Source organism: Ixodes scapularis, unplaced genomic scaffold (assembly GCF_016920785.2).
Source record: "Ixodes scapularis isolate PalLabHiFi unplaced genomic scaffold, ASM1692078v2 ptg001131l_1___fragment_1__unscaffolded, whole genome shotgun sequence".
In the NCBI taxonomy this organism is placed as follows: domain Eukaryota; kingdom Metazoa; phylum Arthropoda; class Arachnida; order Ixodida; family Ixodidae; genus Ixodes; species Ixodes scapularis.
Window position 1 is genome coordinate 264,740 of NW_024610102.1, and position 14,401 is coordinate 279,140.

General features: G+C 44.9%; 2 long non-coding RNA genes across 4 annotated transcripts in view; one reads left to right on the forward strand and one right to left on the reverse strand.

Annotated features, from left to right (window-relative positions):
• LOC121834394 overlaps window positions 1-14,401 on the reverse strand; it is a 169,817-nt gene that overhangs the window by 25,828 nt on the left and 129,588 nt on the right. For both annotated transcript variants that reach the window (XR_006077180.1, XR_006077179.1), the window contains one exon: window positions 11,995-12,379. This is a non-coding gene — a long non-coding RNA (uncharacterized LOC121834394). The remainder of the gene's footprint in view (window positions 1-11,994; window positions 12,380-14,401) is intronic.
• LOC121834393 lies at window positions 12,374-14,380 on the forward strand. Of its 2 annotated transcripts, none has more exons than XR_006077178.1 (2): window positions 12,374-12,789; window positions 14,115-14,380. It is a non-coding gene; the product is annotated as an uncharacterized LOC121834393 (long non-coding RNA). The 2 variants fall into 2 exon arrangements; XR_006077177.1 differs by lacking the exon at window positions 12,374-12,789 and adding an exon at window positions 13,967-14,057.

The window sequence follows — 14,401 nt, forward strand, 5'->3', positions numbered from 1 at the left end:
GGTTTTCAATGAAGTGTGTCTCCACATCTTACGGGGGTGGGCAAGCAACACCGAGGACACAGTCTTCTTGTCTGCAGTGCCTCTTTATTCTCAGACACTACAAAACCCCACGCCACTGTTCAAAGGCTCGAAAAATCAGGACTACCTTCAGCTTTTGCGTTCGTACATAAACTTTGACACCAGCTGTGTTAACCAACCTGGGCTCGTTCATTACAGGAGGAAAGCAAGCACTCGTATCAAAAATGAATCGTCGCTCTAGCACTCTTCGTCCCATCGTCCCATCTCCATGAATCGTCCCATCTCCATGACTTGCACGGCCTGTAAATTACTAGAACATATCATAACCAAACAACTCGTTTCTTTCTTAGAAATGCATAATGTTCTAAACCCCAACCAACATGGTTTCCGCAGTGGCCTGTCAACGGTAACCCAGTTGATTGAATTTTACCATGAATTAGCCACTTACGTTAACAACCGTACGCAGGTTGATGCAGTTTTCATCGACCTGTCGAAGGCATTCGACCGGGTACCTCACCGCAGACTGATTAAGACATTAATAGATCTCGGAGTTCCCTTTTCTTTGACTAAGTGGATCAATGCATATCTTTCAAACCGTCAACAATTTGTGGATATAAATGGTACTTACTCAGGGCTGTTAGATGTTCATTCTAGGGTGCCCCAAGGTTCTGTCTTAGGGCCCCTACTTTTTTTAACTTACGTTAACAGTTTGTTCCCATCCAATGAAGATGTCCCAATTAAGCTAAGAATGTTTGCCGACGACTGCGTCATTTACAGTCCCGTTGTTGAAATACAAGACCAGACAAAAGTGAGTAAAGCACTGGCTAACATTGCGTCTTGGTGTCGTGAAAATAACATGAAGATTAATATTAGCAAAACTCAGTACATGCACATAACAACAAAAAGAACTGTCTTAAACTTTAGCTATGAGGTTGCTGGCGTAGTATTGACTGAAGTGGATAGTTACAAATATTTAGGAGTGATTTTGTCTTCTGACCTCGGGTGGAAAAGGCATGTGGAGTATGTTAAAGAGCGGGCAACTAACAAATTGTGGTACCTGAAGAGAACGCTGGGTAAAACTCCCCCTTCCGTTAAAATTCTTGCGTATAAGACAATTATTAGACCTGTGTTAGAATACGCGTCTGCAGTGTGGAGCCCATGGCAGAGCTCTCTGGTCAGAGAACTCGAAGATATTCAGTCGCTAGCTGTGCGTATAGTTTTTTCAGATTTCAGACGAACTACGTCTGTGACCGAACTTAAAAGGAGAGCCAATATAAGCCCTCTGTCAAACAGAAGAGAGAGCCAACGGTTGAAGCTGTTCTTTCAGATTTTCAAGAACTGTATAAAAATTGATGGCTCCGTTTACTTAAAACCAAAAAGTTTTTACTCGGAACGCTTGCATCACTCAAAGACCGTAGCCCCCTATTAAAGCTCGAATAAATAGCTATAAACAATCTTTTTTTGTGCATACAATTGATTTGTGGAACAGCCTTCCCGGCGATGTCGTCGATATTGATTCACTCTGTTCTTTCGAAAAAGCCGTAGATAATATTTTTCAGTGCCGAGATTGCTTTTATTGCTCTTATGAAATTATTTTACTGTCTTTATTTTTTATTACTGCTGTTACATTTACTGCTATACTGTTATTGTTATTACTAGTATTACATTTGGTTACTGTATTGTTTCTCTTCTTTCGAATATGTCGTAGATATTAATTTTCGGTGCCAAGATTGCTTTTTGTTTAGAACTGTTGTGTTTATAATGTGCATGTGTGACACTGTATCACCCCACTCCTGCCTTGGCCCTATATTGGGCTGGCAGTATTGATAAATAATAAAAAAAAAAAAAAAACATGCCAAAATTAATGTGCTTTTCTGGTTCAATTATGAAATAATCGCAATAGAACCATTTGTATTTACTGTGCAGGCGGTTTCTTTAATGCAACTTCTCAATTACCTAAAAGAAATGGTAATCTGAAGAGTCATCTTTTTTCACTAAAAAAAACAACAAAAAAAAAACAGAAAAAACACCAGAAATCAGCCGAGTACTGACAGTGCTTTTATTAGGTCGATAAAACAACTTTTGCGTTTGCTATCTCGAAGAAATTTGACACACAAACACTCCTACCTGGTGCGACACCCTTTCCCGACAATCGGATAGCTTAATGGTTTTCTAATTCCGAGCGAGCGGCAGCTCTTTGAAGTATATCCATCCACTTGTGCTCGGGACACCCTCCCTGTTGATCGATGAGTCTCGATTGAGATGAGCTGACACGGTTTCACTGCACACACATGTTCCTATGATGTTGTTTTCACGACCACAATCGATGAATGCACTCCAGCGGTCTTGAATATCCACAGGCGAACGATTGAACTTGGTCGAGCTTGTTAATTTCCGAGCAGAGTCCCAAAACCTGTTTTCGCGAATATAACGAGTTCTAGACTAGCTGGAGCGATGAAATTTTAACAGTGCGTCTAAATTTAGAGCGCAATCATTCGCTGCGAATTAGAACTTTCTAGCTATCGTAGTTTTTTTTATACGAGCATATGTGAAATCAAAACATCGTACAGTGAAAGCCTTACTTACACGTAAACTTCTGTTGATAACTTTCTTTTTAGAATACCTACATCGATAAGACGCGCCTCGAATGTTCCTCGGAACATAATCTTACTCCCTGGTTAAAATAAATGTCCTAGCTAGCCTACTTTCCGAGCTTCGTGCGATTGAATCACCTCCGGTTGCGAGCAAAACACGCGGCAGCCATTTGCTTTTTTTTGCAAAAACAAAACCAGAACCACGAATGGGCGGTAAATTTCTAAATACTTGACCTAAATAATTTAAACTTGTTGTGGAACACGGGTCTCGACGACATCGTTTTCAAAAATAAGACGATTCCCGTAATTCTAAGTTTGGTTTTATTAAACCAGGGCTGTGTTTCAAATCTCACCCTAATAAACCCGAGTTACTCGGGCGGATCGTGTCACGTGACAGCAGAAATGAAAGAACGCTGGACGCAGGCAGGTTTCAAAACGCCAGGTGTACAGAAGCTTTACCTCGCAGTATGATTTCGTTAATTTTAAAACACGGCCAGGAATGAAATTTTTTATGAATGAATAGATAGATGACCCGTTTCGAATGAATGGATCCATGAGTGCGGCTGAGCAATTCCGACCGGTCGGTAAATCCCGCCACCTGGTGCCTTTTGTTTTACCATTGAAAATATTGAATTTCTGAAATCTATATTACGACCTTGAATTTACGATATCAAATGGGGACACTTGTTCCCAGCCGCCCCTGGACTGGACAGAGACCGATTTCTTTTCTTGTGTGATGCGAGTTTCGCGAAATAAACGGCGTTTGAAAGTTTTCACATCGAAGCCAGCCATTCGCTTTCCTCACTTTAGGCACCGATCCTTTCTTCGATCTCGCTTCATTAATACTGGTCGTATCTCGTCACCGCTAGCACCGATGTGTTCCTTGGTCTTTCTAGACTCTACGGACACCACTTTGAACGTGTGTAATAAAAGGTTTCGCGATGCTACGACGCTTTTACCGTGGGCATGGTCATGGCGGCCAATTCTAATTTCCGAACCTGTGTTCGGACCTCCGAGGCTGAATTTTCGTTTCCGAGACGCGATGTTGGTGTCAAACGTGAGCACGCGTTCCGTAGAAAAGTATGTGTAAGGCTTCATTCTGTGGTGTTCTGATTTTGCATTTCCGCTTGTATAAAGAAAACTACGATAGTTGGAAGGTTCTAATTCGCAGCGATGTGTTCCTTGGTCTTTCTAGACTCTACGGACACCACTTTGAACGTGTGTAATAAAAGGTTTCGCGATGCTACGACGCTTTTACCGTGGGCATGGTCATGGCGGCCAATTGTACTTTCCGAACATGTGTTCGGACCTCCGAGGCTGAATTTTCGTTTCCGAGACGCGATGTTGGTGTCAAACGTGAGCACGCGTTCCGTAGAAAAGTATGTGTAAGGCTTCATTCTGTGGCGTTCTGATTTTGCATTTCCGCTTGTATAAAGAAAACTACGATAGTTGGAAGGTTCTAATTCGCAGCGATGTGTTCCTTGGTCTTTCTAGACTCTACGGACACCACTTTGAATGTGTGTAATAAAAGGTTTCGCGATGCTACGACGCTTTTACCGTGGGCATGGTCATGGCGGCCAATTGTACTTTCCGAACATGTGTTCGGACCTCCGAGGCTGAATTTTCGTTTCCGAGACGCGATGTTGGTGTCAAACGTGAGCACGCGTTCCGTAGAAAAGTATGTGTAAGGCTTCATTCTGTGGTGTTCTGATTTTGCATTTCCGCTTGTATAAAGAAAACTACGATAGTTGGAAGGTTCTAATTCGCAGCGATGTGTTCCTTGGTCTTTCTAGACTCTACGGACACCACTTTGAACGTGTGTAATAAAAGGTTTCGCGATGCTACGACGCTTTTGCCGTGGGCATGGTCATGGCGGCCAATTGTACTTTCCGAACATTTGTTCGGACCTCCGAGGCTGAATTTTCGTTTCCGAGACGCGATGTTGGTGTCAAACGTGAGCACGCGTTCCGTAGAAAAGTATGTGTAAGGCTTCATTCTGTGGTGTTCTGATTTGGCATATGCTCGTATAAAGAAAACTACGATAGTTGGAAGGTTCTAATTCGCAGCGAATGATCGCGCTCTGAATTTAGACGCACGGTTAAATTTTCATCGCTCCAGCTCGTCTAGAACTGGTTATATTCGCGAAAACAGGTTTTGGGGACTCTGCTTGAAGATTCAAAACCCCGACCAAGTTCAATCGTTCACCTGTGAATATTCAAGACCGCTGGAGTGCATTCATCGATTGTGGTCGTGAAAACAACATCATAGGAAAATGTGCGTGCAGTGAAACCGTGTCAGCTCATCTCAATCGAGACTTTTCGATCAACAGGCACGGTCTACCGAGCACGAGTGGATTGATATTCTTCAAAGAGCTGCCGCCCGCTCGTAATTAGAAAACAATTATAGGTACAACTATCAAATTGTTGGGGAAGGGTCTTGTACCAGGTAGCAGTGTTTGTGTGTCAAATTTCTTCGAGACAGCACACGCGAAACTTGTTTATTCGACCTAATAAGACCACTCAGTACTGGAATGATTTCGGCTGTTTTTCCAGTTCTTTTTTCAGCGAAAAAGAAGACCGTAGGCTAGCTAGGACATTTATTTTAACCAGGGGAGTGTGATTATGTTCCGAGGAACATTCGATGCGCGTCTCATCGATGTAGCTAATAAAGTTATGAGCAAAAGTTTGTGGTCGGTGATGTCCGAGCAGAGTCCCAAAACCCGTTTTCGCGAATATAACGAGTTCTAGACGAGCTGGAGCGATGAAATTTTAAACGTTTTTCGATATTGCTCACCGCTTCATCATTTGCTACCACACTTTGCTTTTTTGTTCTGAAGCGCTCCCTCGGTTAAAAGGAACGTTCGCTATGCGCGCGAGATTAATTGAATTCATTCATCTCGTGCGGCGCGCGCTCGGCGGAGCGGCTGGTCGTTTGAAGGCTCACCGGAGCGCGAGCAAGACTTCAAAGAGCTGCCGCTCGCTCGTACAACTATCAAATTGTTGGGGAATGGTCTCGCAGCAGGTAGGAGTGTTTGTGTGTCAAATTTCTTCGAGACAGCACACGCAAAAGTTGGGGCCAGTTGTACTCTAGGGGCATGTATACAAAAAGCTCTGTAGGGTTGTGTGGAGTCCCTCTTGCAGCACAGATGTGTATTTGTCCTCACCGTCTCTGGAAAAGACGACCATAACACAGAATGAACGTCCCTCGGAGACCAAAGGCACACTTTTGGTTTGGCGCAGAAACAACGCCTGCATTCAGATTTTGGCCGTCAAGGGAAAACGGACGTAGCTTGAGGGTTGAAGCTGAACAGGTAGCAAGCTAGAAGGTTACTCATGCTTCAGCTGAGCTCATCTTGTGCCTGAAAGTGCACAAGGGGAGAAAATAGAAAGGCCAGTTGTACTGTAGGGGCGTGTCTACAAAAAGCTCTGCAGGAACAAACCTTTTCCCGAGGTGGACAGCAGGGGCCTGAAGACATAAATAAAAAAGAAGTGACACATTTAACGAGTCTTCACTGCGCCAGAAAAACAAGAATCAGCTCATTTCTTTTTGAGACCTCAGAGTTTATTAGGCCAAGAATACAATTTTTCAGACGAGCTGTCTCAATGTAAAAACATACTTCCTTATTAGTACCCTGCCATGAAAATCTCACAGTTCGTATAGTGTTCTTTTTTTTTTAACCTATGAGCTAGATAACACGATTTCACACACATGTTGCTCGCAGAGAGTTGTCACAATCGGTGTTTCCATTGAAGCGGTCATCCGCAGCTGAAGAAGACTCGGGTCAGGAGGCCATTGGTTTCTTGAAACGGAGGGCCAGCCGTGCGACATGCTCGTGCTGCACAAAAGACAAAACAATCTTTAGCGCCCTACATTTAAAAAGATACGCGAAACGATCTCACGCCAAATATATTTTTTAGGCCAGGCTCGCAGAATTGTGGAATGCCTTTTTCCCCCCTATTATAGTTTGATCGCACACCTCAATTTCAAAATGAACCTTGTCATCTCCTTTCCCGAGGCAGTATTCCATCATTTCGCGGCGGACGCGCTTTAGAGCTCAATTATAGAGTATACACTTTATAGTGAAAGCTTTCTTTGCCGAGCATAGACCTATCAAGAAGCAGTTGGATGAAATATCGGTATTCGACGCGGGTCTTGCTCGCGCTCTGGTGAGCCTTCAAACGACCAGCCGCTCCGCCGAGCGCGCGCTGCACGAGATGAATGAATTAAATTAATCTCGCGCGCATAGCGAACGTTCCTTTTACCCGAGGGAGCGCTTCAGAACAAAAAAGCAGATTGTGGTAGCAAATGATGAAGCGGTGAGCAATATCGAACACGAAAATGACTGCTTTCGTGCGGGAAGTCGCGTCAGTGCCCGTACAGTAATCCATCGACTCGATCCGAGGTAAACTACAGTCGTCGGGTCTTCTACGGAACGCGTGCTCACGTTTGACACCAACATCGCGTCTCGGAAACGAAAATTCAGCCTCGGAGGGCCGAACACAGGTTCGGAAATTAGAATTGGCCGCCATGACCATGCCCACGGTGAAAGCGTCGTAGCTTCGCGAAAGCTTTTATTTCACACGTTCAAAGTGGTGTCCATAGAGTCTAGAAAGAACAAGGAACACATCGGTGCCAGCGGTGATGAGATACGACCAGTATTAATGAAGGGAGATCAACGAGAATGCTTCCCTTAATAAATAGTTCAAAATAAAATTGAGTGCCTCCTGGCGGAGGGCAGACACACTAGCCGAGGCGAGTGGTGTGTCTGCCCTCCACCAGGCAGCGCGATCCACCTTCCCGACGTTTTTGTGGCTAGGTGGCGTAAGCTACCGCCGGATCCAAAGGGCTCAGCCGTATTTATCTATCCATCCATCCGCCGTTACCAAGTTGCGCGCGCACACGCTTCTTAGTAACCCGTGGCAACGGTTACTTTTTTTTCCTTCTCTTTGTTTGTCCCCCCGGTTTCTTTCTTTGGCCCGCTAATTGCTCGTTTGTTCTTTTGTCTTTCTCTTTGTTTCTTTCTCTCTCCTCCTCGCTCATCCTCCTCCGCTTTCCTTTGTTCCGAGAGGCCGGCCCCAGTGTGGTTTCGGTTGTGCTTCGGAGCAGTCGCGTAGTCACCCGTGTCCAGCTCCTGCTTTGTTCTTTGTTCCGAAATCGGTCTTCTTCTTCTTCGGACCCCGAACGTCGCCTCACGGTTCCTGCGTTCGTCAAAGGGCCTCCTTTCGTTCGACACATTGGGGTAAGTGTACGTCCATTATACTATCCTTTAATTCGAGTTTTTTATTCCGATTATTTGCCAAAAGAAAGTGGTTTAGGTTTTTCAGCAAAAAAAGAATAATAATTCCGTTTAAATTCAAAATAATTTGTACGCCTATTGGACAATTTCTTTAGCTTTCGGAAAGTGCTCAAAGTGTCAGTCTATAAATGCGAATAAATAATAGCTCCCCACTGCTGCTCCAGAAACGAAGTATATTTTTTCTGCAACTGTTCTTTCCTCCGTGCGACGTCGTGTGTTGCCGTCCCCACGTCGCTGCAGATATGGCGCTTTCTAAACTGAAACGCGTCGACATTCCTGCTCTTGTTTAAATCATACGCTGCTATAAAAATCCCTCTCTAACTCAAAGACTGCTTGGCCGTGAGGGAAAGCGCGCCCTTGAGTATTAATTAGGCGCGTACAGAAGCTTATTTAATCGCAAACTAAGGCGCTAATTGTTCCCTACCTCTCGTCCGAAGCAGGGACTTGTAGCACGAATTGGTGATTTTTTGTGATTTTTTGAAGGAGCAGGGGAGGCACGTTTAGAGCGAAATTCATGCATTGGCCGTGTGGGAAAGCGCGACTTTGAGTATTAATTAGGCGCGTACAGAAGCTTATTTAATCGTAAAATAAGGCGCTAATTGTTCGCTAACTCTCGCCCGAAGCAGGGACTTGTAGCACGAATTGGTGATTTTTTGTGATTTTTTGAAGCAGCAGGGGAGGCACGTTTAGAGCGAAATTCATGCATTGGCCGTGTGGGAAAGCGCGACTTTGAGTATTAATTAGGCGCGTACAGAAGCTTATTTAATCGCAAACTAAGGCGCTAATTGTTCCCTACCTCTCGCCCGAAGCAGGGACTTGTAGCACGAATTGGTGATTTTTTGTGATTTTTTGAAGGAGCAGGGGAGGCACGTTTAGAGCGAAATTCATGCATTGGCCGTGTGGGAAAGCGCGACTTTGAGTATTAATTAGGCGCGTGCAGAAGCTTATTTAATCGTAAAATAAGGCGCTAATTGTTCGCTAACTCTCGCCCGAAGCAGGGACTTGTAGCACGAATTGGTGATTTTTTGTGATTTTTTGAAGCAGCAGGGGAGGCACGTTTAGAGCGAAATTCATGCATTGGCCGTGTGGGAAAGCGCGACTTTGAGTATTAATTAGGCGCGTGCAGAAGCTTATTTAATCGTAAAATAAGGCGCTAATTGTTCGCTAACTCTCGCCCGAAGCAGGGACTTGTAGCACGAATTGGTGATTTTTTGAAGCAGCAGGGGAGGCACGTTTAGAGCGAAATTCATGCATTGGCCGTGTGGGAAAGCGCGACTTTGAGTATTAATTAGGCGCGTGCAGAAGCTTATTTAATCGTAAAATAAGGCGCTAATTGTTCGCTAACTCTCGCCCGAAGCAGGGACTTGTAGCACGAATTGGTGATTTTTTGTGATTTTTTGAAGGAGCAGGGGAGGCACGTTTAGAGCGAAATTCATGCATTGCCCGTGTGGGAAAGCGCGACTTTGAGTATTAATTAGGCGCGTGCAGAAGCTTATTTAATCGTAAAATAAGGCGCTAATTGTTCGCTAACTCTCGCCCGAAGCAGGGACTTGTAGCACGAATTGGTGATTTTTTGTGATTTTTTGAAGGAGCAGGGGAGGCACGTTTAGAGCGAAATTCATGCATTGGCCGTGTGGGAAAGCGCGACTTTGAGTATTAATTAGGCGCGTGCAGAAGCTTATTTAATCGTAAAATAAGGCGCTAATTGTTCGCTAACTCTCGCCCGAAGCAGGGACTTGTAGCACGAATTGGTGATTTTTTGTGATTTTTTGAAGCAGCAGGGGAGGCACGTTTAGAGCGAAATTCATGCATTGGCCGTGTGGGAAAGCGCGACTTTGAGTATTAATTAGGCGCGTGCAGAAGCTTATTTAATCGTAAAATAAGGCGCTAATTGTTCGCTAACTCTCGCCCGAAGCAGGGACTTGTAGCACGAATTGGTGATTTTTTGAAGCAGCAGGGGAGGCACGTTTAGAGCGAAATTCATGCATTGGCCGTGTGGGAAAGCGCAACTTTGAGTATTAATTAGGCGCGTGCAGAAGCTTATTTAATCGTAAAATAAGGCGCTAATTGTTCGCTAACTCTCGCCCGAAGCAGGGACTTGTAGCACGAATTGGTGATTTTTTGTGATTTTTTGAAGGAGCAGGGGAGGCACGTTTAGAGCGAAATTCATGCATTGCCCGTGTGGGAAAGCGCGACTTTGAGTATTAATTAGGCGCGTGCAGAAGCTTATTTAATCGTAAAATAAGGCGCTAATTGTTCGCTAACTCTCGCCCGAAGCAGGGACTTGTAGCACGAATTGGTGATTTTTTGTGATTTTTTGAAGCAGCAGGGGAGGCACGTTTAGAGCGAAATTCATGCATTGGCCGTGTGGGAAAGCGCGACTTTGAGTATTAATTAGGCGCGTACAGAAGCTTATTTAATCGTAAAATAAGGCGCTAATTGTTCGCTAACTCTCGCCCGAAGCAGGGACTTGTAGCATGAATTGGTGATTTTTTGTGATTTTTTGAAGCAGCAGGGGAGGCACGTTTAGAGCGAAATTCATGCATTGGCCGTGTGGGAAAGCGCGACTTTGAGTATTAATTATGCGCGTGCAGAAGCTTATTTAATCGTAAAATAAGGCGCTAATTGTTCGCTAACTCTCGCCCGAAGCAGGGACTTGTAGCACGAATTGGTGATTTTTTGTGATTTTTTGAAGCAGCAGGGGAGGCACGTTTAGAGCGAAATTCATGCATTGGCCGTGTGGGAAAGCGCGACTTTGAGTATTAATTAGGCGCGTGCAGAAGCTTATTTAATCGTAAAATAAGGCGCTAATTGTTCGCTAACTCTCGCCCGAAGCAGGGACTTGTAGCGCAAATTGGTGATTTTTTGTGATTTTTTGAAGGAGCAGGGGAGGCACGTTTAGAGCGAAATTCATGCATTGGCCGTGTGGGAAAGCGCGACTTTGAGTATTAATTAGGCGCGTACAGAAGCTTATTTAATCGTAAAATAAGGCGCTAATTGTTCGCTAACTCTCGCCCGAAGCAGGGACTTGTAGCACGAATTGGTGATTTTTTGTGATTTTTTGAAGCAGCAGGGGAGGCACGTTTAGAGCGAAATTCATGCATTGGCCGTGTGGGAAAGCGCGACTTTGAGTATTAATTAGGCGCGTGCAGAAGCTTATTTAATCGTAAAATAAGGCGCTAATTGTTCGCTAACTCTCGCCCGAAGCAGGGACTTGTAGCACGAATTGGTGATTTTTTGTGATTTTTTGAAGCAGCAGGGGAGGCACGTTTAGAGCGAAATTCATGCATTGGCCGTGTGGGAAAGCGCGACTTTGAGTATTAATTAGGCGCGTGCAGAAGCTTATTTAATCGTAAAATAAGGCGCTAATTGTTCGCTAACTCTCGCCCGAAGCAGGGACTTGTAGCACGAATTGGTGATTTTTTGTGATTTTTTGAAGGAGCAGGGGAGGCACGTTTAGAGCGAAATTCATGCATTGGCCGTGTGGGAAAGCGCGACTTTGAGTATTAATTAGGCGCGTGCAGAAGCTTATTTAATCGTAAAATAAGGCGCTAATTGTTCGCTAACTCTCGCCCGAAGCAGGGACTTGTAGCACGAATTGGTGATTTTTTGTGATTTTTTGAAGGAGCAGGGGAGGCACGTTTAGAGCGAAATTCATGCATTGGCCGTGTGGGAAAGCGCGACTTTGAGTATTAATTAGGCGCGTGCAGAAGCTTATTTAATCGCAAACTAAGGCTCTTAATGTTCGCTACCTCTCGTCCGAGGCACGCACTTCTAGCACGAATTGGTGATTTTTTAGGATTTTTTGAAGGAACGTTGTCTAACCTGGAAGGCAGATAGTAAACAAACGGGCGCGACGGGATTTCTAGATCGAATTAAACGCACATAGCAGTTATTCATTCGTTGTTCCACGCAAGAAATGCGTGTACATGACGCTGGGAATAAGAGAAATTTTAGAAGCGAATACTTTTTTTTTTAATCAATATTTGTTACGCGAAGAAGAGATTTCGAAGCGCGGCCGAGCGCTTTATAGTCCGGACTCCTATTCAAACCACGAGAGAGAGAGATAGAAGCATTCTCAAATACCTTTCCTTGCATGGTGTCTAGCGGTCCAGATGTTATCCAAAGTCCAGAGTAATCCAAAGTTCACCAGGAAAGTGCACACACACACACACGTTCACGGAAGCGTCCACGTTGAGACGGGGCACGGCCGTTTTGAAATCACCCGAGACTGGGGTAGAAGCATCAAATCGTAGAAGGGACAGAAAATAGACATTTTCTGTCCCTTCTACTATTTCAAGCTTCTTCTCTACCCCAGTCTCGGGCTATTTCAACGTTGTTAACATTCACCAGCTCGCCCGCGCACCCTCTTCTCTTGACTCGCAACGAAGCGCACACACAGACGTGGATTTGGGCGGCCGTTTGTGAAGTTGGGCGACTGAGGTAGGGACTAGCGGCAGAGAGAGGATTTCTGGAATAGAAAAGAAAAGTGTTGTCATTTCAACAAAGGGTACAATAGATATTTTTGTTTTTAGATTCGGTCGGTTTTAATTAAAGAGTTGTAATTCTAGGCTCTAGTTGAAAAAGGTCGACACAGAACGTAATAGCACCCTGGGTACCGTTACGACGTGCGTCGACATTTTTGCGCGGGTTTTGACCGTTAGGGGTTTGGAGAAGGTATCATCATCATGATCCAGGGTTTCGGTTTGGGTTCTGTGTGTTTTCTCACTCCAGGTCACGTGATGTTTTTGTCGGAGCAAGGATGAGTCACCCTCGCCTCAACGGCGCCTGGCTGTTGCTGTGCGTGTTCTGTCTGGGCCCGGGCTCACTTTCAGAAGGAGCCGAGAACGGAAGAAGGTCGGATTACCGTAACTCGAGAAGGTATTTGCTCATTTCCTTGTTCTTTGCCCAAAGTCGTTGTTTGTGTGAGCGCGTGCGTTTTGCGAGGAGATTATGTTGTGCTCGGCGGTTGGTAGATGGAAATGTTGTTCTCGGAGAGATTCTGCACGCTTTTTCGAGTGTCGGCAAAGAAGGCTTTTAATGGGATCTACTATATTGATATAGGCGCACATAGGCGGAGCGGCTGGTCGTTTTTTTGAAGGCTCTTTACCAGAGCGCGAGCAAGAATTACCTATGCGTGTTTGATGCAAGTTCTTTTTTTGATAGGTCCATGCTCGGCAAAGATATAAAGTGTATTTTGAAGCGCGTATTCCATCGCGAAATGATGGAATACCAGTGATGTGATAATTGCGCCAAACTGCACCAAGGGGCTAACCTTGCTACATCCTGCTACATTTCACCGAAATATGGCTAATCTGCGCCAAAGAAGCAATTTTGGTCGCCTTTCAATAACGAAACTAAACTGAGAACCGTAATTGTGTAAGCTAGGTCGCACAAGACGCCACCCGACACAAAGTACCCTGTATCAATCGTCTATTTGGTCTTGCATGATTTTTCCCGACGTCTCGCGTTTCGTGTACTCGTCGTCTCAAAAATCTCGTCTCTAGTGTATCGGATGCCAAACATGCCGTCATGCTGTGAAACAAAACCACGTTTTTGCGCGGCGGGAGTTACTTTTTGAGCTTCGTGCGACGTCGTGTGTTGCCGTCCCCACGTCGCTGCAGATATTTCTAAACTGAAACGCGTCGACATTCTTGTTTAAATCATACGCTGCTATAAAAATCCCTCTCTAACTCAATGACTGCTTGGCCAAGTTTTGATTACTTAGGTTTTCCTGGTGGGCTTTCTTTCGAGGGGGACCCCGGTACGTGAAAAATGTGCCGCGAAAGAAAGTTGGTGAAGAGAAGTGAGCTAAAGCAAAGAAGGCAATGTCTGAACCCGCACAGCGTGCATGGGCGACCGTTGGAGCCGACTTCTTGCACGAATTCTTTTGTTCTTTTCACGCGAAACACGGAATCGAGTTTTTTTCCCCTCATTCCTGCTTGTAGGTTTCACTGACGATGTTTCCCGGATGGGAGACGAAACGTTTGATTAAATTGTTAATCTTGTTGAGTAAAGTCGGAGCAGTTTTTTTTTTATCAAACACGGAATTGGCGGCGGCGCGGAGCTAGGAAGCCGGCCTCTACGAACTCAAACGTTTCATCACTCTCTGACGCACGGAAGAAAAGAAAAAAAGATATGTGTATGGCGTAAGAACGTTCGGTGCATCTTTAATGTAGGGCGCTAAAGATTGTCTTTTTGTGCAGCGCAAGAGCGAGTTGCACGGCTGGCCCTCCGTTTCAAGTGACCTCCCTCAGCTGCGGATGACCTGTGCTTAATCAAGACCGCTTGAATGGCAACTGAGAACTTGCTCCAAGCAAAAAGTGTTTTTATGAAATCGTGTTAGCTCGTGCGAATTCACTGAATAGGAACAAGTGTGTTTTCATCGAGACAGCTCGTCCGGAAACTTGCATTGTCGGCCTAATAAAGTTTGACGTCAAGCCTAATAAAACGTGAGGTTAAAACGGAGAAATCTGTTGTTTTGTATTTTGCT